Source organism: Sorex araneus, chromosome X (assembly GCF_027595985.1).
Source record: "Sorex araneus isolate mSorAra2 chromosome X, mSorAra2.pri, whole genome shotgun sequence".
NCBI lineage: Eukaryota > Metazoa > Chordata > Mammalia > Eulipotyphla > Soricidae > Sorex > Sorex araneus.
Window position 1 is genome coordinate 107,273,931 of NC_073313.1, and position 5,902 is coordinate 107,279,832.

Sequence of the window (5,902 nt, forward strand, 5' to 3'; positions counted from 1 at the left end):
GTATATAATAGTGTATATGTATAGATGTAGAATAGTAATCATTCTACATCTATCCCAGTCCATATAATGGCTAATGCAAAGCATGTCCTAATGTCAACTAGAGACTTTGGATGATTATAATGTGTCAGTGAAGGTTCATCTGTTGTGCCAAAACAGGGATGCTGTTAAAATTAGAGAAGGCAATGAATATGTGGGGGCAGACTGTAGTGTCTGCTCAATTTTTCTATGAACATAACATTGCTATTTAGAAATGTCTATTTATATTTCATTTAATTGATTTATTTTAGGAAAGAGAATGTAATCTTTTTGCTTTATTTTACAGAAGACACCCAGAGGCGACACTTTTATTAACTGGGGAGGAACGGGGGCATACTGGGTTGTATACAGTCTGAAGATTCACACAGGTCCAGAGCTCTGTTGTACCCTCTTTACCAGCTCTTCATTCTGTGTAGACAACTTCATTAACTTTTTGCCCTTCTGCTCATGGATGTCCAGTACTTAGAGACACACTGATCCAAGCACTCAATCTAGCTCTTGAACAGTTCCACTTTATTGTAGCACTTCCAGTGGCTGGCACTGGTCATTCTGTTGTATATATTAGCCATCATCTCTACCTCCAGTTCCACCACAAGCTGCTGAGCCTTGAGGAGATCCATCCCAGTCCTGCACTGCTGAGCTCTCTGACAGACAACACAGCTGGGGCAGGTGACAATGCTCTCACGCTGATCCCCCATGACCCCTGTTGTCCCCAACTTCGGGGAAACATAAATCCACTTGCTTTGGAACTAACATGCCAAACCTATATTCATATAATCCAAGGCAGTGTCTTCTTTTGTTTCATTTTGTTTGTTTTGGGGGCCACACCGGGAGTGCTCAAGGCTTACTCCTAGCTGTGCACTCAGGGAGCACTCCTGGCAGGCTCAGGGGAAAAGGTGTCGGGAATCAACTGAGATCAGCCACATGCAAGGCAAGAGCCCTTGCATGTCACTCTGGTCCAACAGAGTGAGTCTTATCACAGTGATGTGAAGTGTCTGTCCACATAGCTCATGACCAATTTTTGACTCTTTTTTTTTGCAGTACTTGTACATAAATTGCAAAACTTTTTGAACATGGGCATTGCTATGGAAACTAGTTAGTAACTAAAGGAATGTACTAAAAACTTAAAAGGTGCAGTGTTTTTCCATGCTCGAAAACAAGTATTTAATGTACTCAGTCATACATTTAACAAACATTGAAAAGTTTACTATGTACCAGGCTCAGAGTGTGTGTTTAGTACTGGATGCACTGTGGTTGGTTCTAGCTCTCAAGTAACTAACAACTTAGAGAAAATCCACCAACAATCAAATAATCACACTATAACGTAAAAGAATTGGTTACAAGTGTAAGTAAGTACACTGTGTTGTAGCATTGTAGTGTTGTCATAGCACTATCATCCCGTTTTTCATTGATTTGCTCAAGCGGGCACCAGTATTGTCTCCATTGTGAGACTTATTATTACTGTTTTTAGCATATCGAATATGCCACAGATAGCTTGCCAGGCTCTGCCATGAGGGCGGGATAATCTCGGAAGCTTTCCGGGCTCTCCGAGAGGGTTGGAGGAATCGAACCTGGGTTCACCGGGTGCAAGGCAAATGCCCTACCAGTTGAAATTGACCTAGTCAGGAAGCTTAAAGAAAGCTTCCCTAAAAGAGCTACAAAAATGATAGTTGAAGGATATGTGATATGAAAAAAATATTGGGGCTGGAGAGATGGCACAATGGGTAGGGAACTTGCTTTTCATGAAGCCAATTGGGGGTTGATCCTCAGCACCAAAATTGGTCCTCCAGCCTAGCCAGGAGTGATCCCTGGGTGCAGAGTCAGGAGGAGTAAGTCCTAAGTATAGCCAGATGTGGGCCCAAAACAATAAATAAATGGTCACAGAGATAGTACGGGGAAGAGGTCAAGCCAAGGGTAAGCCCTGAGCACCATTAGATGTAGTCTTAAAGCAAAAGAGAGGAATAGCAAATATATAAAACAACACAATAAAAAAACAGAGGTCCGTAGCAGAAGGGAACATGGAAGAACATAAACTTGGCTGGTGAAGAACATAAACTGAGAGTTGGCCAAGGAAGAATATCAATTGGGAGTTGAGGGTCATTAAGATGGGAGCTGAAGAAAGAAGTATGTGCCAAGATCATTCAGAATCTTATAGCAATATGAAAAATATTTTGGTTTGTTTTTGGATCATACCCAGTAAGTATGAATTATTGTTATCTATTTTGATGATGAAGTTGCATGTAAGTTCAATTAATTTATAATGTTTTTGTGTTTTGTGAATGATTGGATGAAGAAGTTGTATGGAATATAGCTATATAGCTGCAATAAAGAATAAAATCATGCAATTTGCAACAACCTGGATGGAGCTAGAGGATATTATGCAAAGTGAGTCAGAAGGAAAGGAACACTACAGAATGATCTCTCAACATGTGGAACTTAAAGATACAGAGTAAGGTAGCAACTAAGGTACAAAGGCAACATAAAGGGAGAACTGATCCACACAAAGGAATATGGGATAGGGTGAGAGAAAGGCATGTTAGTATCCTCTGGAGAGGATCTGAGTACACTAATGAGGCAGGTGTGATGTTGTTATTATGTGCATGAGAAATTGTTATTAATGTTGTTAAACCATAGAATCTCAATTAAAAATAAAATAAATGTTAAAAACTTGGGCTAAAGTAAAAAATACGAGTCGTAATCACATACTATGCACTAGATAAAGGGCGAATATCCGAGATATATAAATGACTACTCGATAACAATAATAACAACAAACAACCTCATCAAAAATAGGAAAGGAAATGAACATACATATTTCTGAAGAGGACATATGAGTGGTAAGTAGGTATATTAAAATGTTCATTGTTCATTTATTGTCAGAGAAATACAAATAAAAACACAATGAGCTATCATCTCACACCAATGAGAACAGCATAGATCAAAAACACTGAAAACAGCTATATGATAATTTGTCTGAAAATGAAACCCTTGTTCATCGCTGTTGAAAATGTCATCTGGTTCTGCCTTATGGAAAACAGTAAATAAAATTCCTCCAGAAAAAATTAGAATAGATATTACATATTACCTGGCAGTTCTACTTCTTGGTATCTACACACAAGAATAAAAGACATTCTATAAAAATGAGCTTATATAGGAAGGGGCTAGAGGGATCCTTGGGACACTAGTGGAGGGAAACAGATGCTTGGTATTGTGTTGGAAAGCTGTGTGCATAAAAAGTATAATTAACAGTTTTGGGTCGGAGAGAAAGTACAACAAGTAGGGCATTTGCCTTGCACTTAGCTGATTTGGGCTCAATCCCCTGCATTGATTATGGTCCACCAACCACCACCAGGAGAAATTCTTGAGTGCAATCTACATAATGGAATAGTATGCAGCTGTAAAGAAAGATGAAGTTATGAGATTTGCTTATAAGTGGATGGTCATGGAGAGTATCATGCTAAGTGAAATGAGTCAGAAAGAGAGGGACAGACATAGAATGACTGTACTCATTTGTGGAATATAAAATAAGATAATATGAGACTGACACCCAGGGACAGTAGACACAAAGGCCAGGAAGATTGCACTATAGTTGGAAGCCTGTCTCATGAGCTGGGGGAGAAGGCAGCTGGAATAGAGAGAGGATCACTAAGTCAACGATGGTTGGAAGAATCGTTCGGGATGGGAGATGTGTGCTGAAAGTAGATAAAGGACCAAATGTGATAGCCTCTGAATATCTATATTGCAAACCATAATGCCCGAAAGTAGAGAGAGAGTATGGGAGAAATTGTTTGCCGTAGAGGCAGAGGGAGGGTTGGGAAGGAGGGGATAAATACTGGGGACATTAGTGGTGGAGAATGTGCACTGGTGGAGGGATGGGTGTTGAATCATTGTATGACTGAAACTCAAAGAAAAAAAAACCTACTGAAACTCAAACATAAAAGTTTCATAACTGTATTTCATGGTCATTCAATTAAAAAAATTCTTGAGTGCAGAGCCAGGAATAACCCCTGAGCATTGCCACGTGTGACCCAAAAGACTCCTCCCAAAATGTATAATTAGGGGCTGGAGCAATAGCACAGTGGGTAAGGCGTTTGCCTTGCACACGGCCAACCTGGGTTCCCAGCATACCATATGGTCCCCTGAGTACTGCCAGGAGTAATTCCTGAATGAAGAGCCAGGAGTAATCCCTGTGCATTGCCAGGCGTGACCCAAAAAGAAAAAAATATATAATTAACAGCATTGTAAATCCTCATACCTCAAAAAAGTTAAAATAACACAAAGATATTAACTTGGAAAGATATGTGCACATCTATGACCATTACAGTATATTACAGGTAATGGAAATGACTCAAATGTCCATTGACAGGTAAATGGAAAAATAAGGTAAATATATATGACTCAAAATGTTCAATGACAGCAAATATATATATATGTACACAAATTGGAATACTATGCAGATATAAGAAAACATGAAATCTTGCAGTTTTCCACAACCTAATAGAATTGAAGGGTATCAGATTAAGTGAAATTAGTCAGAGGTAGAAGGACAAGTACTGATGAACTAATCTGTGCTATGCAGAAAGACATAACAAGAAAAAAAACAATAGTGAATGATAGCAAAGCCTTGGCCTTAGATTACACAACTGAGATTACCAAACATTTGGGAAAGAAAAATTGGAACAGAAGTGACATAAGGACAGTGGTTGAGGGTCTTGAGCACTTTGATGGTGGTGAAGGTGTGGTAAATTTGTACATCAAAGCCATTATTATTAATATTATTGTAACCACGTTATCTAAACTAATGTTCTTCAATCTTTTTACACCTAGGCTCCATGGACAGGTATGTAGCGTCTGGCCCAAATGCTTTTCCATGGACCAAAGTTATAACCAAAGATAGACCTGGGTTTTTCAGCCTTTCAATACCTGTGGACTGTCACCAGTCTGTGGGCTGGTGGTTGAAGATTACTGACTGAAGTTACAAGAAAGTTTTTCAAATTTTTAGAGAAGGAGAAAATAGTGATAAAAGCAAGGTTTTTTTCCAGTTACACAATTTTGCAGTAAAAGTTTTTATGCCCTTGGGAGCTGGAAGGAAAGAACAAATTAAAATTTGGGTGAATTTGACATTCTGGCCTCTGAGTCAAAAAATTACTCAGTAACTCTTTTAGTTGGAACTGAGAGGATGTCGTATTGGGGTCAGGAGATACCACTCACAGATATTGACTCATAAGCTGGCTAATTTTATGGTTATACTCCCACTAACCCAATAAATTCTTCTGCCTCCATGTCAGTAGTACAACCTGTCCTATTTCATGGGGTTAGCAAGAAAGTCAGATGGGATCATAGAACTAAAAGTCAGACTTTATCATGCCCCAAATAAAGTCATCCACAGAGAAACAGGTCTGTATTGAAAAATATATAACTTTGTTAAGCCATATACTTATCAGATCCTGTCCTAACTGTCTTTGCTCTCAAATCATTGTTTTAAAATTTAAGTTAATGCTTACTTTTCCACTTTTGTTTGGAATAACCTTGAGATATATAGTTATATATTCATAGTTGTTTTTGTTTGGGTTTCAGTCATACAATGTTCCAGTCTAAAACACCTTCCTTCTTCCTTCTCCTCCTCCTCCTCCTCCTCCTCCTCCCCTTTCTCCTCCTCCTCCTCCTTCTCTTCTTTCTCCTTCTCGTCCTCCTCTTTCTTCTTCTCCTCCTCCTCCTCCTTCTCCTCCCCCTTCTTATTCTTCTTTTCTTCTTCTCCTTCTCTTTCTTCTTCCTCTTCCCCCATTCTCCTTCTCCTCCTCCTCCTTCTGCTTCCTCTGCTTCCTTTTTCTCTACTTCTGCTTCTTCTCATCCTTCTCCTTCTCCT

At 39.2% G+C, this 5,902-nt stretch overlaps 1 pseudogene; it reads right to left on the bottom strand.

The window, feature by feature from the left end:
• Positions 1-396: 396 nt before the first annotated feature.
• On the bottom strand, positions 397-656 carry LOC129399764 (mitochondrial import inner membrane translocase subunit Tim10-like; annotated as a pseudogene).
• Positions 657-5,902: the final 5,246 nt, after the last annotated feature.